Source organism: Camelus bactrianus, chromosome 4, assembly GCF_048773025.1.
Source record: "Camelus bactrianus isolate YW-2024 breed Bactrian camel chromosome 4, ASM4877302v1, whole genome shotgun sequence".
Taxonomy (NCBI): domain Eukaryota; kingdom Metazoa; phylum Chordata; class Mammalia; order Artiodactyla; family Camelidae; genus Camelus; species Camelus bactrianus.
The window spans coordinates 100,951,369-100,978,101 of NC_133542.1; the positions used below are offsets into that span (position 1 = coordinate 100,951,369).

The window sequence follows — 26,733 nt, forward strand, 5'->3', positions numbered from 1 at the left end:
AATGCCTCTAAAATTTGTGTGTATGTGACATAGGATTCTAAAAGGCAAACATAATTTTGAGAGTTATTTATGGCATAAAAACATACAAATATCTTCTTATTTTTATTTCTTAACCATCTTAGAAAAAAACAGAGTACTTGTAAAGATGTTACAGGTATTGACCATAACAGAAGTAGTAGATTGTACATTTAAGGGAGAACAAGACATACTAAGATTTTGCTAAGGGGAATTCTAGCACATCTGCCCAATTCTAAGCTGCAAATACTAAGCCCTAGATTTTGTGACCTCACATTTGAAAACATATAAAAGTTACCCAATTTTCAGAGACTTCACTTCCACAGATGTCCTTTCATCTTCTACAAGGAGTACCGTGTCAGGAGGATAGTTCTTTTACTCTGTGGTATGTGGTGGTGGTTTTCATTTTTTGTTTCCCCTTATGTCATGATACTTTGTCAGGTGCCAGAAGTTGCACATTGATTTCCACCAGTCATATTTCCCGTGGTTCCTTCTCCCTTTGCCAAAAGTTTTCAATTGCTAGTTCTGAATATTGTCACTGTGGCTTTGGGGGCATCAGTTGTTTCAGGCAGTCTTAGAACCTTCAGATACACACCTAGACTCATTAACAGCAAATCTTTGATTTTTTTCTATTTCCCTTAGTTACGGCATCTAATTGTTCAACAACGTTGGCAGGGTATTTATCTTGTCTCCGAAGCTCCTCCTGCTTGGCCAAATACTCGAATTCCAGTAATTGGTCCTGATCAATTGTGCACATCTGCTAAGGAGAACATTCTTACACAGGGTAGCAAGCTGGAGCTCTTGCTAGAACCCTGGAGGTCGTACAGTGGACTTCTCCTCCATCTCCAACTCCTCCTCCAGGTTCTCTGCCTCTTGTAGCAGGTTGTTCTCGGAAGAGTCATCTTAGCTGTTGCCTTAAATGAGCTCGCTCCTTGCAGAGTAGCTGCACCTGGGCAGGGCCTGGCCCCGCCCCCACCCCTCCCCTACCCCGCCCCCACCCCTCCCCTACCCCGCCCCTCCCCTAACTGCCCGAGGCGTTTCCCAGCTCTCCCTGCGCCGCCCCGCCTCCTGGCTGTTAGCTCCACTCCGAGCGCCTCAGGAGGCCGCTTGGCTTGGCGTCCCGCCTTGGCTAGTCTGCTTCAAATAGACCACAGACAAGCTATTTGGTTCCAAGAAACCAATTAAAAATAAGTGTTTTGTTTTGTTTTGTTTATCCTTGCCACGTTTGGGAAGAAACACCCTTGACCTGAATTGTAAGAGCGGAATGAGGAACTGGGAGCCCTGAGGCCTGGATGCTGGGTCACGAGCTCAGGTAAGACTCCCCGTAATGAAACAGAAGTTCCTTACGTGATCAGACTGAGGACGCCAACCTTCTATTTTTTTTTTTTTTTTATTATTATTGGTTCATATGACTGAGTATTTTTCTACATCAAATGTTTAAAGTTTATATATAGATAAAAGTTTATATGTATACATATATATTTTTTATACATGTGTATGTTTGTACATTTTATGTTTTAAAAATACCTTGTACACCTTGGGCAAAATCATGGGTTTCTGAAAACACTGCTATATTGTAGAGTACAACAAACGGCAATTCCTGTGTTAAATTAAAATCGGTTGCTTTTCATGGCTTGTTATGGTAATGTGGATTCCAGTGTGAAAAAGTCTGAAGACATCACATATCCAAAACTAAGATAATGCTGAGTGGCAGTTCGGTTAGTCTTTCTCATGCAGGAAAAGAAGAAAAGGTGTATTGTTTTAGGCAGAAGTAATTAAGCCTCACTTAGCTTTTCTGTTCAATGTCTGAAAGCGCATGAGTGATATTAGAGGGACAAAAAAAGACTGGTGCTAGGTAGAGACTAAGGCATCTCCAATTTTGTGATTGCTGTAGATGGAAAAATATGTAGCTTGAGCCTCAAATTCTGAAGACTGTTTATATATGTGTGTGTATATATATATCTGTGTGTGTGTATATGTGTGTGTGTGTATATATATGTGTGTGTGTATATATATATGTATTGAACTTACTATTGGAATGAAAGACACCTCAGTGACTCAAGTCTGGGAAGATTTCATACCAAACACTTTGATGCTGGGATAGGTTTAAGTCTGGTCCACAGCCAAACACCAATGTTCTTATTCTGCGTATTTTCAAAATCAGCTCACTTTCTTCCCTTCACTTTTCTCTCTTTCTGTCTGTTGTGCTTTATTAGTATATGTCTGTTTTCATATTAGATGATGGTTTATAGACAATAGCTGCCATCTGGCAGATGATAAATTCCTTTGAGGAATGTTATAGTTAAATTTTTAAGGTTTTTAATGTAAAATTCTATTTAAATGATTATAGACAATTATGTTAAGGATAGTAAATCTTGAGAATAAAGTGTTTTTTCCTAGTTAACACCAAGTAAGATCCAAAAAAAAAAAATCAATAACATGGAATGTATTAAGTGCTTAAGAAAGTTTTTCTATTAAAAAGAAAGCAACCTTAAGTTGTAATCTATACTGGGATTCAGGTTCATGTTGTGCAGTTCTACATTTATTGGTTTTTCATTGCTGGGTGACAAATTACTAAAAGCTTAGTGGCTTAAAACAACACACATTTATTGTATCATATTTCTGTGTGTTAGGAATCTTAAGCACAGGTTAGTTAAGGGACCAGTTTCTTAAAACACCGCAGCCAACATCGCAGGTGCAGGTCCTCTTCCAAGCTCATTAGCATCATTTAAAAATAAACGAGACTTAAAGAAACTATTCAAAGAGAGTATTGTAGTGGGCAGAATACACCAATCTCAGGATCTAACATTGTCTCAGAATAAAACGGGAGAAGGCTTTTTTATAGAGATGGGAGGACAGAGCTGGAAGGAGCTGTGTGGGAGAAAGAAATAGGTGGTGACGTTAGCCTGGGACTTTAACAGATGGCATTGCTTTCGGTGGTTGGCTCATTCCTGAGATGAACTGCTAAGGGGCACAGGCAGTGTTCTGCACCTTAGTGCTTGCCTAGTCTTGGGGGCAAGACAATCTCAGGATTGCTGGAAAGTGTGGACAGACTAAAAGATGGCAAATAAGAACTAAAGAAGGTAGAAAAAGGATAAGACTATTTGTAATGAAAGTGGGATGTGGAAGCTAATAATATTTCATGAGCTTTTTAGAAGTTCCTGCGAAATAGTGATGTGAACTAAGGAAATTATTTAGGGATTTAGGGCCAAACCTAAACATGTAGGTATGAAAAATATACGCTCATGAATAAAGTGCTGTGACTGACATAATTTCACCAGAGGATGGAAATTGGAGATATTAAGAAAACATGAAAAGCTTTGAGGGTTCAGACATTAACTAACGCTGAATTCTAGACTTTGTCATTTGAGCTTTATAACACACCAATCATTATAATGATTTGAACTCTGAAGTATCTTCTCTAAGAATGCAATGATTCATTTGAAATTGTTCTCTTTAAAATTTGTACAGTGATAAGCTGTTCACTGACTATGTAAATTCTCTATGGTATAATCTAACTTTCTTCATCTCTTTCCCCCAAATACCTGGATATGGGCTGATTTTAGGAAAGAATTATGAAGCAGTACAATATTGTCTTCGAATCACTCACTAGCTGATTGTCTTTCTTGCTTTTTCAGCAAAACTTGGTAAAAGGTCATTGATTTTAAAAAAAACTTAAGGTGGCATGTTATCTATAGTCTCAGTACACACATAAATGGTACCATCTTCTTATTTTACAATATGGCATTTAATGAACATGCACAATCTAATTTTTTCACACATTTAAGTTGACAGCACATCCTGCATACATTGTGTTAGACGATGTTAGTACACTGTTTATTCAAGACAGTGGAGCAAAAATAACTCTTATCTTTATGTTGTAAGCCAAAATGGAAAATTATAGTTTCCAGAATTTAAGAGGCATTTCTCAGTGGAAAGGAAAATTAGGTTTTTTTTTTTTTTTTTTTGGTATTGTCAGTTTTTTCAGATAAAAGAATTCATTGAAATTGTCGGCAATCATCTGAGTCATGTATTTTCATAAGCATGTGAACATTAAAGTTTTAATGTACATCTGGAAACCGGAGGGATTGTCTTGGTAAGTGGTGTGATCTGGAGGGATTTACTTCTGAACGAAATGGTGGGAAGGAGACAGTCCTATTCCAATTTGCTTCACGTCGTCATTTTCCTTAGGCTAGCATGTTGAAGTCTGAAAAGTAAAGAAGCATTTCTCAGCATGCATAAACACAGAAGATATTGTACGAATTCCTTTGGAATACTAATTCAAATTGCAATCTTTTAGAATGAAGAAAATGGATATAACTTTTTGTTGGGAAAACAAGAAACATAATCTTTAGAGTTCATCACAAACAGGATGAATACATTCTTCCTTGCTGTCCAAGCATATGGAATTCTAATTTTGTTCAAAACTAATGTAGCAATCTCTGGGAAAGACAGCTTTTTTCTTAATACTCCTGAAGGTTGGGGATCATTATTTAACCTACCTATGGCCAATGAAACATACAGGGAAATCCAGTGGGAAAGTTCAGGGATAGCCTTTGGCAAATTCTAACAGAGACAGATGCTAGAGAATTCTTTACTGGCCCCATTCCTTTTCCTTTCTTTCCACCTTGTAACTGATCAATTGTCGGAATTAAAACAGCTATATTGTGATCCTGAGTTGAAAATCTTATTAATTAAAAAATCAACAGCTATTATGGTCCAGATGGAATCTGGAAAATGCTTAGTTTCTTGGTAATATTAATAAGTGATTAACTCTCAACCTTCAGACCCCTTAGTAAATATCATCCATACCGATAATAGCTCTTTTCAGTTGGCTGCTGTTGCTTCCAGCTGAATGTGTGTCACTGATGCAGCAGTTCGAGGGGAACTGGGAAGGAATCCTAACCAACTGGCTGACACAGAGATAAAAGGGCTTTAGCCCATGGACAGGTCAGTACTGAACAGCAATTAGATGTTGAGAAAGAAGGCAGAAGCCTGTGTCCACAAAGGAGTGAGTCAAAATGAGAAGTGTGTTCAGGAGATTTTGTGTATCAGGTACAGGAGTTCCAACCTCGAGTAAAATGGACGTTTATAAGAAACTATCCAATTCTTCAAACATTATTGTTGTCTTTACAGTAGCTGAGAAATTATTTAAAAAATCACATAAATTTCACGTGTGAGCATATATAATCCTGATTTCCTATAACTGAAACTAACTTGGCTGGTGGAATAATTTTGGTAATTCATGGTAAACTCAGGCACATCTCGCTTATAATCACTCTCTCTTGGGTCCCTGGTAAAGGAATCAGCATTCGCATCTTTCAGGGTGACATGTGCATTGCCAGAAGGCCTGCAGCGCAGCGTGGTGTGAGGGCTGATCTGCATGCCTGTCTGCGGCTCTGTTCTTCCCTTGCTAGACCTGCTCAGATCTAAGTCATCCTGAAATGCATGGGCAGGTCTTCCTCTGTCCCTGTGGCATTAGCTGCTTGTAACACTCATTTCTGGGCAACATCTAGTGGTTCAGAAACCTGTAAATTTTCCTCTTGTGAATGTTGAAGGGTCTTTTTTTCAGTTTTTTTCCATCTCTTTATATACCCCTTTTAGTGTTCACAGTTTTCCCTACACTTCTTAAGCAAATGGTTCTAACAGTTGAAATGTAGCTTTTAAGATCTTGTTCCAGCAATTTTCAGGAAGTTTATTGTAGGGTTCAAAAATAAATAATTTATTTTTTTTTATTTTCCTTGCCTTAAACCTAGTGCTTATATAATTACTGCTTTTTAAATTTTGTTGACAGAGAGGGATAACCTACATTGAAAAAAACACATAGCTTAATATTTACCAGGCACTTCACTCTTCACGGACTACCTCATTGCCCGAATGAGGAACGAAGTTCTTGAACTTGGGCAAAGGGAAGAAAATAAAAATGGCTTTAGTATATATCAAAATAAAAATGTGTAATCATATTCATAAAAATAATCCACTTTACTGAATCTGTCAACTTAAGGACATATGTCCCCAAACCTTCTGCCTGTGCTTTTATCAATATAGTATGGGCTGAATTCTGTTCCCCACACATTCATACATGGAAATCCTAACCCTCAGTGTTGCAGTATTTAGAGATGGGGCTTTGGGGAGGCAGTTTAGTTGAGATGAGATCATGAGAGTGGGGCTCTTATGGTGGAATTAGTGCTCTTAGAGGAGACACCAGAGACCAGCTATCCTTCTTCCCTCCCTCTCTCAACCTTCTTCCCTCTCTAAACCTCGCTTTTTCACTCTCTCTGTCATATAAGGGCACAGGAAGGAAGTGGGTATCTGCAAGCTAGAAATCTCCCCAGAAACCAACCTTGCGGCATCCTGATCTCAGGCTTGCAGTGACCGGAGATTTGAGAATGTGAGTGTCCATTTTTGCAGCTGCACAGCCTGTAGTGGTGTGTCCTGGCAGCCCAGGCTCAGTGAGACAGAAGACCCCCCCCTGCCCCGTGAATGGCGCCCCCTTGTGCCCAGTCAGGCCCTCAGTCACAGGAGCAGGCCTCGCTCTTTTGCACGCCAGTTTCACCTCTGCTGGATCATTCTAATCAGAATACAGATTTAAAAGAGCATTCATTTATATCAAACCACTCTTTGGCTTCTGCCCGATTTCTTGACTCTTATTTGCTATATTTGAAAGCCAAGCTCACTGGAAGACGTCTGTATTTGCTCATTCTACCTTCCATTTTCTCCCCAGCCCACTCTAGTCAAGAGTTTGTCTCTATCACTGTTCTGAACAGCTCATGGCAAGTCAGTGGTAACCCACAGATGGCAAGGTCTGATGTTGCTCCACTCCTCAGCAGTGTCTGGAGACAACTGATCACTCCCTGTGTTAAAACAAAGAAACAATTAAAAAAAAAGTTTCTTACCTCAGTTACCAGGATGTCATATGCTCATGTTTTTTCCTTAACTTTTGACCATTCCTCCTCAGTCTCTTTTGCTGGATTCTGTTTTTGTTCTTTCCTTCAAAATGGTGCAATGCCCCAGACTTCTGCAAATGAAGTATTTTCTCCTCTTAAGTCCAGATCTTCACTGGGTGATCTCTCATAGCTCCACCACTTTAAATATTTCTCCCCTGAGCTAATCATTCATATATCAAGCCATTTATTGCACATCATGACTTGGATCTATAATAAGCAGTCAAAAGTTACCATGCATAAAATTCAACTCTTGTTTCTCCCTACAAAGACCTCTTAGTAAGTGGAGCCACAAGTTTTTCTAGAAAAAATTGCATGATGCTATTTTAAACTCCTTTCTTACTCTCTCTCATAAACTATATCCAATCTGTCATCATATCAGGTCTGCAGTACATTTACAACATATCTGAAACCAACCACGTCTTACATCTTCTTTCAGTACCATCCCATCCTAAACCAACATGTTTGCTTTCCTAGAATGAATCAATAACCTTCTAATTGATCTTCTTGCCACCACTTTTAGCTTTCTTTGATCTTTTCTCTACAGGCTGTAGAGATCCACTTAAAATCAGTCTGATGCAGAGTCGACCAAAATGTTTTTGTCATGCTAGAAATAATATCCTTATCAAGACCTATGAGTCCCAACATGACCCAATCCATGGGTAATGTGTCTCATTTCATCTTCCATAATTATTTCTTGCTTTATGGTATCCAAAACACTGCACTCCCTATTAATTATTGAATGAGTTAAGCTCCTATCCCTGTAACATCCTGTTCCCATCAAACTAGAAACTAACTCATTCCTGACTTCGTTTGTATCACTGCTTGAAAGTCTCCTCAAAAAGGACTTTTCTCTCATCATTTTATCTCAAGCAGCACTTCCTAGACTTTTCAATTCTCTTATCTTTTAAACTCTTCATGTAACTATATGTGGTAGAGTTATATAAAGAATATATATATAATATGTATATAAAATATTCTCTTTGTCCCCTACTTCTCCATTTTTAAGTAAGATACATGAGGACATGAATGTCACCAGTTATTTTACTGGAAAACAATGGCTACACACATTGTACGTCTTGATTAATATTGCCAAATTCCTCTATGTATAGGTTGGAACCATTTTATTTGCACTATAAATGCAAGACTGAGCTGTGCAGCCTCCCCTCCTTGATGTTATGGATCACTCTTTGCTAAACTGATAAATGAAAAAAGATCTCTCCTGTGAGTTACATTAAACATTTTCATAGGTTTAGATGTGTTTCTATTTCCTTTCTTTGTCCAAGTTTCTATTTTATTATTGGCCTTTTCCTGTTTGAATGAAAGTCTTTAACTTTTTTAAAAAGCTGTAAATATTTTATTCTTGATGCTTAAAAATTAAATTTTTGGATCAACTACTTAAAGGTGTAATGTATAAAATAAAATTAAATATTGAAAGTGTGTAGGTTAGTGAGTTTTGATGAAAGTATACATCTGAGTAACCAAGTCTGTAATCAAAGTATGAAACATTTTTACTTCCTCAAAATATAGTTGCTTTAGACCGGTCAGTGTGCTGTAACAAAAATACCATCAACTGGGTAGGTTCAAAAATAAATATCAAGTTCTCACAGTTCTGGAGGCTGGGAAATCTGAGATCAAGATGGGCAGTGTGACTGGGGTCTGGTGAGGACCCTCTTCCTGGTTGCAGACAGCTGTCCTCTCACTGTGTTTCATACAGTAAAGAGAGGGCACCTGTCCCCTCCTCTTCTTTTAAGGGCATTAATCCCATAACGGACTCCAGGCTCATGACCTCATGGAAACCAAACCACCTCCCAAAGGCCCACCTCCAAACATCATGTTTGGGGTTCATGTTTCAACATAGGAATTTTGTGGGGACACAAACACTCAGTCCATAACAGTACACTTATGCTACAATCCCAAGAGTGGTCACAGAAGCTTTATTTGTAATATCTAAAAACTAGGGTAAAATACAACTCGAATGTTTAGTATACAAATTGTCAATGAATCCATATATTGATTTTTCCCTTAGCTGTTCTTCTCATTTTCCTGCTTATTTGCAAGTTTCTTAATTTTCATTGTGTATGGACCTTGGGTCAAAAATAGTAGATATTGAAACAGTTGATCAGAGTTTATGGTCCAACATTTTGAGCAAATCAGTGTTTAATATTTTCTGATGGATATGTGTGTGGACTGGGAAGTCTGCTCTGATTTAAGGCAGTTTTTAGGTCCTAGATGACTAGGGTTGTGTGGATAGTTAGATCTTTCTCTGGTCTCCCTTCTTTGTAGATGCAGAAGGTGCCATAGATATGTGGAGGGTTTATCACTCTGAGACAGGACTTTTTTTTTTATATATAAGCCTGTGTCCTCCATTGTCTCATTTTTCTTGCTGGTGGCTTGAATAGATAAAGGTGAGCATGGGGTTCTCAGCATAAAGTTCCATGACTCACCACGTGGAGAAGAGCCAGTCAGTAGCAGGAGCTGGTAGATGACTGAGAGAAAACTCCTCATCTATTTACTCTCCTCTATTTTTGGCTTCACTTGTTCCATGTCCTAGCCTTTTCTAATACACTTGAAACATATGATGTTGGAAGTTGTTTTAATGTTTCTAATATGAAAGGAGAACAAAGAGAACGTGTTTCTCTATTTGCAAATTGATATAGCATGCTTTAGTGTTAGGTATTTATGTTATATGTGGAGACTTTTACATAGAAATTTTTAATTTTATGAAACACTTTACTAGAAAAAAATTGAAACTAACAATATTCTGATATAAGTAGCATATTGTGTAGTCTCCATGTGTTCATGATTTTCACATCTTTCTGTAATTGATTCATTGTTTCATACTGTTCTGGTTGAAAAAAACTGCTTGCTATGATTTCTATTCTCTTAAATATGTTGAGACGTTTTTTGTGATCTTACATATGATCCCTTCCTGGAGAACATTCCATGTGGACTTGAAAAGAACGTGTTTTCTGCTGTTTTTCAGTAGAAAGTCTCATTGATACCCACTAAGTCCAATTGCTTTACTGCGTCATTTGAGGCCACTTTAATCACAAAAGTAAAACCGGCTAGGGGGAGATGGAAGAGCAGTCCAGAGGAAGTTGTTGCCTCTGAGATGCACAGCTAAGTGTCTTGTGACAAGCAGGAGGACACTTTTGCAGGAGGCTCAGCTGTCTGCCAGAAGATCTGTGCACACAGTGGTGGAGATCAAAGATGAGCTTTCATCCGTTAGGCGTTTCTGCATCTGTTAACAGATATAACAAGATCAGCATTCAGAGAGTACTATCTCTTGCTTTTTGTCTGCCTTCCCAATCTGAAACTAGTTATTTTGACCAGTTATAGTTACTTGGGATAGGACAGGGAAGGGAGTTCTGGGAAATGTAGCTCTCATTCAGTTGATAGTAGAATAATTCAGTCTAGAGATTGCTTGTTGTTACATAACACATCATTCAGAATCAGTTTTCTTATTAAACTATGTGCAGATGAATCCTTGTATCAATACTTAATAAATCAAATAAAATCAGCATCTCCAAAGACATCATAGCTGCTAGACCATCCATTAAAATAAAAAGAAATGCTAAGAGGGAAGAGAGACCTTTTGGAAAGTAAAAATATATTAGCCAAATTACATATAACAATAATTGCAGTGCTGAAAAATAAAATGAAAGAAATCTTCCTGAAAGCAACACCCAAAACCAGAAGATCAACAATTAGATGAAAGGGTTCAAATAATTTGAGAACAAATTCTTTGTTAATCATAATTTCAACAAGAAAGAAAAAATCAGATAGTAGGAAAGAAAGAAATGAATAATAGAAAACATTATCTAGAATGTGAGAAGTTCTTAAGAAGTTTTGATTTCTGTCTCAGTAAAAGAGTAACATAGTAATGAGATTTTTCATAAATGTTAGGAATACAGGAAAAATATTCTAAAATTTTGCATACAGTTAAAATAAATTGTATACAGTGGAAGAGAATTAACATTCACATCTGTCCTCTAAATAACAATGTTTGTGGATTCTGCCTTTTAAATTCTAAGGGAAAATGAATTTTACTCTAGAAATCCTATTCCAAGCCCCCAATTTTATGACATTTCAAGGTAAAATAGGGATAGTTTCCAACACCTGAGCTCAAAAAGTACCTCCACTCGACTGTTTCTTAGTAGCTGACGTGAGATTGGATTAAGCAAAGTGAGGAGAAAGATAAGAAAGTGCATAGCTATAAGTTCCGTGAAAAACTAGACCCAACATGGGAGAAAGGTGGAGGAAGTCCTAAATTTACTGCTTTCCAGACTACAATGACAAAGGTTGCCAACAGAGAAATATCCAGATTTAGAAGAAAAATAAGTGCTATATATTAAATGTGTTTGGTCTTGGGAGGTATATATGTGAATCTGTTAATATTATTTAATAAATAAATAAGCAGATATTATCCCCCTTGACTGAGCAGTAAAGGATTTAAGTAGGCAGATTAAGCATGATAATGATTAGATTGGAAGTCGCTTGTAACATTGTCCACCCCACGTTTCTTTCCAGTAACTGCAGCCTTCTCTCACCCACTGAAAGTTCCATACCATCAGCATTTTCAAATGACATTTCACCCATGTTAAAAAAATATCTTATTTAATCCTATGTTAATACCCTACTCATGCCCTTAAGCTTTCTCTGTATTTTCTCTGTCTCTCTGTCTGTGTCTCTTTGTCTCTGTATCTCTTCTCACTTTCAGGATTATGTATTGAAATCAGAATGTCTTCCTTCACGTAATTAATGTGCTACTTGGATGTGACTTGAAATCACCCAGCTTTGTTATGTCACCGGTGACTCCCTTGTTGCCACTTACAATAGAAATATTTCAATCTTGATCTTTCTGTAACATTATAAACTCTTGACTACTCCTTTCCTCAAATGATTCTTTTCCTTGATTTCCATAACAACAACAACAACAAAAAGCCCTGATTTTCCTGGATGTTCAGATTACCAGGGTAGGCCGTGTAGTAAATACTTGGGAGAGGAGGCTCTGAGGCCAAACCAGGTTGGGTCCTGTCTCCATCATTTGCAGCCTGGTGCTGTGTGACTTTAGGGAATTCACTTAATTTCTTTGTTCTTCAATTGCCTCAACAATGTAATGGAGATAATAGTTGTTCCAACCTAGTAGAGAAAGGTTCAACTGATTAATACATGCAAGCTATTTGATCATTTGCACTCAAATAAATGTTAAGGCTTCATTCCTCTGTGTGTGTGGCCTCTGGAGTCTCTGGTTAGTGCCAGCTAGAACAGGTACTTTTCAGCTTGTGGAATGTTAAGTCTAGGAAAGAAAGAATATAGCACCTTACAGTTATCAACTTTTGGATGATTTATTCTCTGATATTCTAAATAGGCCTGATATGATCTGACTCCAGTTCACTGTATCCCAAACATCAAATGTCCTTAGTTTCATATGATTAGGTAAGTATGTAGGTAGACAGATCACATTGTTTTTCCCATTCTTAATGTGAAACACTTCTTCAGAGTAGGGCTGTAAATGCCTACATATTTATAATCACATTTGCTTAATATTTAGATCATTTTTCTGGGATAGAATGAACTGAGGAAGCCATTATACAGAGTCAGGTAATTGAAATTCATATAGCTTTAATTAAAAATTTCTGAGTCAATTTCTAATTCTATTTTGATGTTAGAACTTTGACTGGTTATAGGTGTTCAACCTCAGTAGTCTTATTAGTCTGACTGTAGCTTCCTGATGATGTCTCTGAGATTTCCTTTCTTGCAAACCTGCTCATATCTTTAATAGCAGTTTCCTTTTTCCCTGTGGTGTCTTTTCTCTTGTCAGTCCATTCACTCTGTTAGTTACCATGTTCTCTTCTAAAGGAACTTCAGTTATTAGCTGGCACTTGGACTGCTGATGGCCTTCCCAATTTGCTGCCCAGTTAAAGACTCAGTTCTTCAAACTCATTACAGTATTTCCATGTCCTACAGTTAGTTTCACAAATTGGATAAGCAGAAGATGAGTATGTGGATTTCAAGGTGCAGCCTTAAAAGAAGTGCCGTGTTCTGATTTCTCCCTCCTGCAATCTGGGACTTGGTGTGATGTATCTCTAGTGCTCTCTTGAAGCACGAGAAAGAGAGCCATGATTTATTGAGATGATCATGTGACTTTTATCCTAGTTATATAGCATGTTAGATTAGTTGATATTTGATATGGAGTCAACATTTCATTTCTCTGATAAGTGCCACTTTCTTGTATGTATGTGTGTGTGTATATATATCCATATCCTGTTTTATATGTCATTGGATTTGGTTTGGTGACATTTTATTGAGGTTTTTTTGTGTCTGTATTAATAACAGAATTTAGTCTGTAGTTTTCTTGTGATGTGTTTTTCTGGTTTTAGTACCAGAGTAATACTAGCCTCACAGAATTAGTTGGAAAATGATATTTCCTCTTCTTTTATTTATTTATTTATTTATTTTTGGTAAGAGTGTGTGAAGAACTACTGTTTTGTTTGTTTGTTTTCCTTTAAATGCTTGATAGAATTTACCATTGAAGCCATCTGGACCTGGGCTTTTCTGTGGGAAATATTTTTACTACTAATTCAATTTCTATGTTTGTTATAAGTCTATTCAGATTTTCTATTTCTTCTTGAATCAATTTTGGTAGAGTGTATTTTTCTAGGAACTTATCTATTTCATCAAAGCTATGTAATTTTTTGGCCTACAGTTATTCAAAGTAGTAGTATGTAATCATTTTTGTTTCTCTAAGGTCGAAAATAATGTCTGCTGTTACCAACTTCTGAATTCCTTGAGATGTTTCTTTTTTCTTAATATAAACATTTTGAGCTACAAAGTACTGCCTTACTTGCACCCAGTAAGATTGTATCTACTATGTTTTCATTTTTGTTCTCCTGAATGTATTTTTCATTTCCTTTGTGATTTTGTTTTAACCCGTTGTTTATTTAGAAGTGTGTGTTGTTTCATTCCCACCTATTTGTGTATTCCAAAATTTCTTCATTGATTTCTGATTTCACTTAATAATGTTCAGAAGACAAACTTGCAGGATCATATAACTTTCACATTAATTGAAGATTGTTCTGTGGCCTACTAGATGGTCTGTTATATAGAATGTTCCCTGTGAGGAGGATATGTAGTCTGCTGTTGTGAGGTAGAGGCTCTGTGGATGCTTGTTAGTTCTGGCTGTTCTGTGATGTTTTTAAAGTCTTCTATTTTCTATTTGATCCTTTGACTGATGGTTCTATCCATTATTTAAAGAGGAGTGTTGAAGTCTCTGACTTTATGATTGAATTGAATTATTTCTCCCTTGAGTGCTGTCAGTTTTTGCTTTGTGCCTTCTGAGGCTCTGTTGTTGGGAAACCATGTGTTTATTGAGTTGTGTCTTTCTTGGAGATTGACTGTTTTATCATTTGAAAACACTCTCTAACCTGTAATAGCATTTTTAGTTTTAAAGTCTGTTTTATCCGATACGAGTATATCCCCTTGAGCTTTCATATGTTTGCTGTTTGTATGCTATCTCCTTTCTCACTCTTTTACTTTCAACCAATTTATAACATTGCATTTAAAGTGTGTCTCCAATAGACACATGGAGATAAGTCTTGTCTTTAATCCTCTCTGACAAATTCTACATTTTGTTTGCATTGTTCAAACCATTCGCATTTAATAATCCTATTGATGTTAGATTTATGGCTGCCATGTTAATTTTGCTTTCCACATGTCTCATGTTTATCCCATCTCTGATCTTTCTTTACTCATTTCTTTTCCATTATATGAATGTTTTCTAATGTAGCATTTAACTTTGTGAAGGATTTTTTCACTATATTTTTTAAGCTTTTTTCTTTGTGGTTCCTCTATGGCTTACCATATATATCTTATTGTTTAGTGTATGTCAAATTTATACTAACTTAATTTCAGTGTGGTGTAGAAAAGTTATTCTTACACAACTCTTTTACCTCTTCACCCTTTTTATTCTATTATATTATTATACCTATATCTGCTACAAATGCAAATATACATTTTTATAATATCACTTTATATAATATTATCTTTTTAAAAAGTTGAGAAAATCAAGGAGAGCAAGTGCATAACTTTATTTGCTAAATACATAATTTTCTTTATTCTTGTTGATTCATGCCATCTTGTGTCATTTTCTTACTCCAAGATGACTATGCCTCCACTGTATTATTTGTGATATATTTTTTTATCAAATATATTACATTTTTGTATATGTTATAGGTTCAACAATACAATTATCTCTTTCTATTTATTTTATTTTATACAGTTACTTTTTAAATCACTCCAGAGAGGAAATAAGAAAAAGTATGCATTTATATTTCCTTTTATGATGACATAATTACTGTTTCTGATTATCTTTTTTTAACTATTGTTGCAAATTATTGCCTAAGGTCATGTATTTTTACCCTAAAGAATATCTTTTAATATTTTTAACAGGTGGGTGTGCTGGCAACAAATTGTATCAGTTTTTGTTTATGTGGGATTGTTTTTACTTCATCCTCATTTTTGAAAGGTAGTTTAACTGATTATGTTTTATAAATAACAAGCTTAAAAAATAGAATTTTTAATATGTTGCCTCATTCTCTTCTCACTTTCATTGTTTCTGAGGGGAAGTCAGCTGTTACTCTTACTGAGGTTTTCTTGTGCAAGGAGAACTGTTTTCCTCTTGCTGCTTTCATGATTTTCACTTTTGCTTTGATTTTCAGCATTTTTACTATAGTGTGGCTAGATATGGATCTCTTTACATTTGTTCTACTTGTGGTTAGTTGAATATCTTTGATACATAGATTAATATTTTTCATCAAATTTTTGAAGTTTTCATTCATTATTTCTACAAGCATTTCTTCTGCTCCTTTCTCTCCTCTCATTTTGGTATTTCCATTACGCATACTTTGGTGTATTTAATGTCACATTTTTCTGGGGCACTGTTCATTTTTTCTTTTTTTGTGTGTGTCTGTGTTCTTTAGAATGTGTCCATTCATCTGTCTTCAAGTTTGTTGATTTCTTGGGGGGGAGGGGCAGGGTAAATTCACTGTTGATCTCCTCTAGTAGACTTTTCATCTCATTTAGTATATTTTTCTAGTTTAATTTTTATTTTTAAATGATATTTGACTTTTTATTGATATTGTCTATTTTATGAGATGGTCATCATACTTTATTTACTTAAGCATGGTTTTCTGTAGTTGTTTGAACATATTTATAATTGATTATTTAAAGTATTTTTCTATTAATTATAACATCAGGGCCTTTTCATAGGCAGCTTCTACTCTTGTTTTTTTCTCCTGTATATGGATTATAATTTCCTGTTCCTTTGCACATTCTGTTTTTTTTTTTTTTTTTTTTTGCTGAAAATTAAACATTTAAGATAATATATTGTAGCAATTTTGGATACTGAAACACACACCCCAGTGTTTTTATTGTTTGGTTGGTTGGTTGGTTAGTTTAGTGACTTGGCTGGACATGTTTAAGTGAGTTCTGTTTCCTCTGCATTTTGAAGCCTTTGTTGTCTGTCTTCAGAGGATATAGCCATGGCTTGCACACAGTCACCCAAGGATTGCATTGACCTTATCAGGGCTCACATTACTGTCTTTTTTTCTCAATCTCTATTAAACACTTTGCTGCTGTTGACATTGTACTAAGCTGTTTGTCTCCACTGACTTTCAGCTCATCACTGTGTTTTTCTTTAGTAATCTTGTCCTATTAAATCCAAAATCTTTGCAGGGGCTAGTTTTTGAGTCCATCCTTTGTGGTTTGTTATAATTTTCAGAATGGCTCTTCTTTCTCTTTTTCTCCAAATTTTATTGAGATATTATTGACATATAACTTATGTAAGCTTAAGAGGTATAAACATAATAATCTTATATACATATTTATAGTACTGTGAAATGATTACCATAATAAGATTGGTTAACATCCTTCACCTCACATAATTGCCTTTTTTGTGGTAAAACATTTAAAATCTACTCTCTTAACAATGTTTAGATATATAATACTGTACTATTTGTTATAGTCATAATGCTGTGCATTCGATATCCAGAATGTATTCATCTTATAGTTGGAAGAATACATTTGTATCTTTCAACCAACATCTCCCCATTTCTCCTACCCCCAGCATCTAGGAACAACCATTCTACTCTGTTTCTGTGAGTTCAGATTTTTCAGATTCCAGAAGAAATGATAACAATAGTATTTGTCTTTCTTTGTCTGATTAATTTCACTTAGCTTAGTGCCCTCAGTGCCCACCCATGTTGCCACAGAAGACAGGATTTCTTTCTTTTTTATGGCTGAATAATGTTTGTGTGTGTGTGTGTGTGTCTGTCTGTCTGTCTGTCTGTGTGTGTATTACCATTCCTGAGTACCTTTCTTGAATTATTTTCTCCTGAATGTTTTTGTCTGGTTATTCTCTGGTAAACTGCCTTAATTTAGCCCTTTGCTCTTGTTTGACTAACAGCATCCTCTTAATTACTTGTTACCAACATCTCCATTATTTTGGAGAGCACTCTTAGGTTTCAACTTCCTCTCACTCTTTTCTCCATAAAGTCATTTCCTTTGTGGACAGCACTGGATCTCTCTGTTTTGGTTTTGGTGAAGGTTCTGTTTTGCTGTGTTTTTTCACTTTGTTCCCTTTGTGTCTGAGCCAAATGCTTGAGTCCCTGCTCTGAAGTTGAGTATGGCATTGGAGGCTTACTTCTGTCAGATGGACACCTCTAATTGATGAGCAGGGTGCTAATGGGGGTAGTAGCCTCTGGTCTTCTTAGACTGTTTCTCCAAGTGTGAGATCTCTGCCCTATGAGTGAATAGAGCTCATCAATCAAGGCCCCAGACGTCTTGCTGTGCCTGAGGTAAAGCTTCAAACTATGAATGAGTGGCAGGTAGAAGGTGGGAGTTCTAGCGACTCAGTTATAATTACCTGGAATATAGCTTCTGCAACTCAAGATGAAGAATAATGAGATATGGTAGTAGTTTGTTTCTCCCAAAAAGATACCATAATCCTTGAGTGGACCTGAGGAGACTCTAAGCACATCTTCTTGCCAACATGTGCTTTGAATGGAGCTTCTGTTCCACTGGTTGGTGGGGGAAGGGGAGTGGGACCAGCTCATAGCTCAAGTGCCACCGATGCTCACTATTCTCACTGAGACTTCCTAGGCTGTCTTGAATAAATGTTTATTCATTTACTCTATGTCTTTAGGATGCTTTCCAGAGCCTTTTAAATTTTTTTCAAATAATGTTCACAGGTTATATCTATTTCACTGGGATTTGGATTTATGGTCTTCCTCATTCTGAAGTGGTATTTCCATAGATTAATATCTCTACCATCTGGTATTGTATTTGGTTGCTCCCTTATGATATTTTCATTTCCATAATAGGTTATGCATTTTTGAGGAAATAGCCAGTCTCAAATGACATGAAATATCTCATATAAAAGCTTTATATAATAAATATCTATGGAGAGAATGAATTCTAAGCAAGTCACTGATTTCTTTGGAAATTAATACAGAATAAAATGCTAGATGGTGTGAATATTTATGTGCATAAAACAAAGAGAAATTAGTATTACTTCAGCCATGTCACAGATCAGCTTTGCGTAAGCAAGTACTGGACACTCTAGTATCTCATGGGTACAGTCACTTGTTCTCCAAGAGGAAATGTGTTCAAGGAATGTTAATTTTCTTCTTATTTTTAGATTGCCTCAGATTCATGAATCAAAGCTAGGATATTAAAAAATAGAATATTGGTATTCTTTTCTGTCTCTCAAAAATAATTTCAATTTCATCTAGGATTTTCTCTTATTTAATTTGTAAATCTAGAGCTTCACCATTATTGTAAGTTTAGTCTAGTGATAAGAAATGAGTTACTGGCTGTGATCTACTATGCGTATTCTGTTTTGAACCAAATATCTCACTTTTTATAACAACCACATTTGAAATTATTACTAATTTTTGGAAAAGTTATGGGCCTGAGAAATTGACATTATTAATGATAGCTGGAAATTCTGAAAAAACAAAAAGAAGTTAGAATAAAACCACGAAAACACTGTACTTAAACTGAAGTGGCAAGGAATACCAATCAAAATTTTTCAGTGCACCTAGATGTTCAACAATGATAAAATTATTAAATTGTGGTCTAAGTGTACAATAGAACACTATGAGTTATTAGAATGAACAAAATAACAGCAACATGCAATAACCTTGGATGACTCTCACAGAAATTTGAGGAAAGGAGCCAAAAGTAAAAATTAATACAGTATGATGTTATTGATGAAACGTTCAACAGAAGGGAAAACTAAGGAACGTGATCTAGAAAAACATTCAGAAGCCATTTAAGTAAAAAAAACTAAGGGGAAGGTTATGAAATAAAGTGGAATAATGCTCAGTCTACAGAGTATTAGAGGACTATTTTATTACTAAATTTTTACTTTCAGTGTTTTAAATTATTCTTTGGCTTTATACAGTCTTTCTCTAGATACCACATTTTTCCTGAATATATAAAACATCTGGAAAGCAGGGGAGACATCCCTGACCTTGAAATCTTCTGCAAGAATGCATCCCTGTGAAATTGATGTCTAATGACATTTTGACACATTAACAGACATTTTTGGAAGCAAACAAGGAGAGTGCGAAATCACACTGCTCTCCTCCTTGATCTGCACTGTGTGAAATCCTCATTTTATGGCCCCTCATGTATTTGAAAGTGCAATTTTGTTTTTGTGAGTACAGTATTGTCACCATAGTTTTACACCTTTAAGTTAGAAGGTCTGTCCTCAAATGTGTTTTGTTTCCTCAGCAAGGCATCTGTTTTTATGAAATAGTACCACATTAGTAAAGCATACATACAATGAGGGCTTAATTAGGCTGTTTATTTTGTGACCATGTTCCTAAAGTGTTCTTGAGAGGATAGATCAACCTATTAAAAATCTAAGCTTTAAAAACAAAGCAGAGCTATTAGGCATCATGTTTTCTTCATTAAGTCAGGAATTGTGATTGTTCGTTCTGTGTGTGTGTGTGTTTAAATTTAATAGCACAGTGCCTTGATAACTGCAGGGACTTAAGACATGCTGTTTGAATTTAAAATTAAGTATGTATCTTTAGAGACAAAGTGAACAAAAATGCAGAGGGACATTGATGAAGACATCTTAACCTTCCACTCACAATAGTTTTTTTATCTTCTCAACATAGAGATAAGACATTTTGTTGTAGGCCACCATTGCCTAGATCAGTGCTGCCCAATACAAATATAACCTACACTTATAATTTTAAAAGTTTTAGTAGCTACATTAGAAATGTTAAAAATAAAGAGGCTCAATTAATTTTAGTAATAAATTTTATTTAGCCCAATATATTAAAATATTTTCACTTTTAATCAATAAAAAAGCTATTAATGAGTGATTTTACAATTATATTCTATACTAAATCTTTGTAATTAATGTGTGCTCTATACTTATATCCCATCTTAATTTGGACACAAAACATTGAACAGAAATATTATTTATATTTTATAAAATTTACATTTGATAAAATAGATTCAGATACTCGTTTCAGACATATATTTTTCAATAACTACATTAAGTAAATAAAATCATTCATCTTTGACATTTGTTACATTTTATAAAAAGGTAGTTTATCATTTTTAGAAAAACAGACTGATCCTTGAAGCAAAATCATACCAGTTACAAAACTATATGTGGATTGTCAATTCCCTGTTATTTTAACTCAATATTGTATTATTGAATAAAAAAGAGTATCGTATGAGTTGAAAAAAATCTAAATTTATTAATGTAGAATGTATAAAGCATTCTTCATTATTTTTACACTTATAGACAATTTTTATAATTATTTATTACAGTGAACGTTTTTGCAGTTTGGTTTTCTGAATATTGTATAAGATCTTTTGTTGATAATATGGAGTTTTAACGTGAACATAAATCTCTGTATTTTTCTAGCTTGATCACAAACAACATTTCCTTGGAGATTCAAATTTAGGTTGTTTATAAGCAGCGTGATGATAGTGAGAAATATAAACTGCCTTACCATTAGCTTATTTTCTTTCATTTTTTAGCATTTCACAAGCATATTTTGATTTCAAGAAAATCTTAAATTGGATTTAACACAGTACAAGAAACTTTTATAAAATTCTTCCACAGCTTATTTTAAAATTGAATATTTTAAAATATTTTAAAGAGAAAGAGAACAAACATTAATGATGTAAAATCTCAAGAGAAAAATTTTATATATATATATAGGCTGTAACTATGTAGAAAGCAGTCAGATTTAAGCACATCTATTTCAGTGGGATGGTGTTGAGTTTGAGGTGTGTTGAGGAGTGAGAGGATGAGAAATAATGGAGGTAGCAGTAGGTAATGTCTAATAGATTTTAAGGGAAGATTGAAAAAATGAGTTTGATAAAGAAAACTGGTGCACAGAAAGTTGTATTTTTCTTTTCTTTAAAATTTTTTGTTGTTATGAAATTTTGGTTTCTTGTTAAAAAATAAATTTGCACTGATATTATTTCTCTAAGCCTTTTTTGAAACTTTTTATAGCAATAAATAAAGGAAGAAATAAAAATGGAAGGAAGGATGGAGTGGAATAATTTTTATCTTTTCATAAACAGGAAAGGAGCTGTCATCCAAAATCATAATGTAATTTGTATGTGCCATGTACTGGAGTAGATGTATTAAAATAAAGGAGATACTGAGATGGGACACATAACTCCTCAGATATCAAACAGTAAAGTCAATCATTATACAATAAATGTCAATAAAAAGAAATGTATATATATATATCCAAAAATTATTGATTAAAACACATCAAGGAGCATGGACTAGACCCAATGCAGAGACTTAGTTCTATGTGAACACATGATAGGGAAGGGGAGGTAATACCATGTTTAATGGTCTCTGACTCCGACTTCCAGACTTTCTCAAAGTGAAGAAAGGAGAGAGAGGGCAACAATGACCATATGACAAAATCAAGTGTTTGTGGGTATGAGAAGCTTTGCCAGAGCCACAGTGAATATTTGAATACTAAAAATTGAGTAAAGATGTGCTCCTAGAGCTAAAGGAAATAATACCTGGTGAAAAGTTTTGGGGTACAACAAATGTGAATTGAAACTGTGATTTATCCTCCCTCTCTTCATCGTAATACTTTTGAGGAAAATTGCTCTCATTCAAAAAATGGTTAATAATGACAAAAGAACTTTCATGAAATGTATACAATGATGTTAAAGGGAAAAAAAGGCAAGAACAAACAATTGCAAATGGAAGATGAAAATCATTTTTCACATTATGATTTTCAGTGAAGTAGGAGCAGAGTTCAGAGACAACGTCTCTAAAATTTTGAAGAAATTCTAGGCTTAATTTTTTTTTTCAAAGAAGGGTAACATGACCTCAAAATGAGATTCTGAGAAAACAGAAGAAGTAGAGGTGAAAATATAAATGTATAGAAAATTTAAATGTTAAGAAGAGTTAAATGGTAAATTAGAAGCAATAAAGCAAATATGACTGTAAATATAGTCAGGAGTATTATGGAAAACACAGGAAATTTTAAGACTTTAAATGTGGGAGGAGCATTCTTTACAATAATTGTGAGGTAGAAAATAAATGTAGAAAACTACAAATATAAAATTAATACAAAACTGATATTCTGAAGAAGAAAGAAAAAACTGAAAATACGTATATTTAAAGATAAACAAGAAGGAAATTACTGGGAATGATGGAGTAAGGACCACTAAAACTTCTTAATAAACAAAAAGCAATAAAAATACTGGTAAAAATTGTCATAATCAACTTTTTCAAAACTTGGAAAGTTAACCAAAATGTGCAACAATCCTGGGTACATTTATTCAAAAAAAAAAAAAAGGTTAAATTTAGGTAGGAATAGTAAGCTTGGTAACTTTGTAACTTTTGTGATAGTGACATTGTAACTCTTCCATTTTAATCCCTGTCTCCTCAGCTCTGGGATAGATTTGAAAACCAACAGCCTGAAATCGTTATGAAAACCTGCAGTTTAGAAACCACTGTGGGGAACAAACAGAACTGGAGCTCCTCCAGAGCCCAGTATACAGAACCTGGTCATTATTGGGCCTTTGTAACAATTTCCTGGAAAACCCTATCACCAGGCCTTTCCTTATATGACCTTATTTAGAGACGTTCCAGAGCTAACAAATTTAGCCTTTTCTCTGGGTGTATTTTTCAAAAACAATCATCAGTAACTGGTTGACAAGTGATAACAGTTGAGGAAAACATAAGGCTGCTGGTTACTTAGGAGAAACATACAAATGCACACACACACACACACACACAAACAAAAACTATGGAAGACTATATCCAAAGGAGACTTTGAAAAGTTTCAACATACTCCTAGGAATTTAGAAGACCATGTGCATGTGTAGAAGTGTGCATTTCCAGAGATACATGTATGCTGAGCAAAGAGCTGAGTAGACCCTTAGCTCTCCTTTCTGGCTGACCTTGAGTCTCTGTGCAAGCAGAAAGTAAAATCTAGCCAGAGCCATAAACTGCCTGTCTGAACACTGAAGGTATGTCCTAAAACTCACAAAGTCCCCTGGAAAATGAGAGAAGGCTGATTTGTTTGACCCATTTAGGTAATCTGAGTCCAGTCATTAGCTGACGACTAAGCTAACTCAGCTAAAACTTCAGTAGCTACAGCTGACAAAGAATATGGACTTTACAGGATCAATTCAGAAAAGCATCCAAATAAGTAAACAACAGTGACAGCAAACCCTAGGTAGAGGGGAGAGTCTTAGTTTCAGAGCTGTCACATGTTATTTAAAATTTTAATATTTCAACAAAAGAAAAACATACATTACATGTAAAGAAACAAACTATGGCATATATAACAGGAATAAACAAGTCAATCCGAACTGTCCTGGAGGCAGGCCAGATATTGGACTTAATAAACAAAAATTTAATTCAGCTATTTTAAATACACTCAAAGAACTAAAGGAAACAACTTCAGAAGAATGGGAAAATATATGGATAATATCTCAATAATTAAAGTTATCAATAGATATACAGAAATTATAAAGTAGAGCCAAGTAGAAATTATGGAGTTGGAAGGTACAAAAACTAACATTAAAAATTCACTGGGGACTCAACAGCAAATTCGAGCCAATGGAAGGAAGACTAGCTGACCTTGAAGATGGGTCAGTTGATAATACCCAGTCTCAGGACCTGAAAGATAAATGATGGAAAAAAAGGACAGCGCTTCAGACACCTGTGGGACCATAGTGAATATACATACATATGCACAAGGGAGCCTCAGAAGGAGAAGAGAGGGAGAAAGGGGCAGAAAGAATTTTTGAAGAAATAAAGCTAAAAAATGCTAAATTTGATTGAAGGTAAAAAGGTAGGAAAATACAAAACATGCAAACATTTTAGAAAAGAGCTGGAGTAATAATACTAGTATTAATCAAAAGAGATTTTAAGGCAAATTTGATACTGCATGCTTGGAGGACATTTTTAAATGATAAAAGTGTCAGTCAAGAATATATAACATTTACAAACTATATAAGTCATAGTACCACAATATGTGAAGCAGAATTACAGAACTGGAGAAATAAATAGAAAATTCAAGAGAATTTAGTACTCCACATTTGATAACAAATAGAATAAATAGGCAGATTAATGGCAAACTAGAAGACTTGAACAACACACCACTATAATATAGTTATACCTAATATATGTATATAGAACATTCTGCACAATGTCAGCAGGGTACACATTCTTGTCAAATGTGCATGCATGGGACTTCCTTCAGGATAGACTATATGTTAGGTCCTAAAACATGTCACAAATATAAAAAGATGGAAATCATTCAGGGTATGTGCTCATATTGCAGTGTAAGGAAGTAAGAAAATAACAGAAGGAAATTTGAGAAATACACAATTATGTGGACATTAGATACAACAATCATAAAAACATGGGTCAAAAAAAATCACAAAAAAATTAGAAAATACTTTGAGGTGAATGAAAAAAATAACCCAAAACATATCAAACCATATTGAATGCACCTAACACAGCACTAGTAAGGAAATTTATGTGTAACAGGCTATATTAAAGAAAATAAATATGTCAATAATCTAAAGTCCATGTTAAGAAACTAGAAAAATAAAGGCAAAATGCAACCAAACTAAATAGAAGAAAGGAAATAATAAAGATCAAAACAAAAGAAGTAATAAAATAGAGAGTAGAAATACAATAAAGATAACAAAAAGCCAAATTTATGTCAAAAATTAAAGTTAACTGATTAATAAACACTTCTGTGTTTAAATAAATGGGATAGTTTGCAGATGTAAGTACAAATATATTTGGTGGTTGAGGGAGTTTGTATCTCACAACTCCAGACATCTGTATATAATACATTGTTAAGTAATGCAGTGCCAGTAAGAGAGACACAGAGATGGGGATCCGGATGAGACATGGAGATTTGGAGAGAATGGCTAAGCGTAACAGCCACTGCATTTTGTAATTCAGGGACCACACAAATGTGGGAGAATTTATGGACAGGTAGGTTAACGATCATGAATATTTAGCTTCCACTCATCTGTTCTGTTGTGGGATTGCATCCATCAGTACAAAACTGCCCTAGTATGAGCACGGAAAAATAAGGTATTTGTTGGGTTTTTTCCCCTTAAATTTCATTTCCTTTAAAAATTTACTTATTTACTAATTTTTGGTCAGACGAAATGACACGAAAGTAATGGTATAGTGTTGAGAAACTGAGACTCAAGGATGTTACGTTGTAGGAGTATATAGCAAGTAAGTGGTAGGTCTGTAATGTGAACGTAGAGCTAGTCTGACAAAAAGGAAAGCTGTATAATTGCCTCATCACTACCTCTCCTACAGGAAAGCTAACCTGGGTTAACCTGGCAGCTGCTGCTCAGACTTCCTCATCATGTTTCCTTCTCTGTTTCAGAACATAGGCAGCTAGTTGTTTTGACAGGATCTCTCACCCTGTCTGTAGAAACGGTGCCACTGCAGTGATTCACCTATGCTTGTCCAAGGCCACTTGAGAGCCACGATGTAGAACTATAATGCATAAAAGTAATTTTTTGAGCAGCAAAGCAAGGACATATGAATCAATACACCGCATAGGAGTGTCAAAAGGTCAGGGGTAGCGGATGTGCACAACAGACTTACCTTAAAACTAACTTTGGAGTTCTCAAGTGTAATGTAGCAGACACAGTGTGTGTCATTTTAAATGAACAACACAAGGAAAACAAACCCTACACCAAAACAGATACATCTTCCAATACAGCAGTTATAAATAACTTTGTATTTTTCATTATTTTCTGTAATAATATTACAGCATTAAAATAATAAGCAATATTAGAAGCTTTGATTCTTGAACAGTCATTTTTATAATGCATATATGAAATACTTAGCTTTTTCAGTTTTGTATTTAAATAATCAGCTAGTAATGGAGATTCTCAGTACACTGTCTTCACATAGTGATAGGTACAATGTAAGTATTAAATCAGCTCTTCAAAGCTTTGCTGAACAAAAAAAAAAGACTAAAGAGTACAGCTTGGCCGTGCAGTTATTTTTGGGTGGTTTGTTTATGTTCCAGCAGAAGAAAATAACAAATCTTTTAGCAGATGTCTGGACCAATTACTATTTTTATCCTCCTGTTTGAACCACAGCCTAGGGCATCTTTTGATTCTAATATTTTGGTACTATTTTTTAAAAACCTGACATGAATATTCACTTTAGATAATTAGAAGTAGACATGGTGAGTTTGGT

General features: G+C 35.0%; 1 long non-coding RNA gene across 3 annotated transcripts in view; it reads left to right on the forward strand.

The window, feature by feature from the left end:
• Positions 1-1,105: 1,105 nt before the first annotated feature.
• Positions 1,106-26,733, forward strand: part of LOC141577564 (uncharacterized) — a 541,558-nt gene continuing 515,930 nt past the window's right edge. For all 3 annotated transcript variants that reach the window (XR_012506821.1, XR_012506819.1, XR_012506820.1), the window contains exon 1: positions 1,106-1,327. This is a non-coding gene — a long non-coding RNA (uncharacterized LOC141577564). The remainder of the gene's footprint in view (positions 1,328-26,733) is intronic.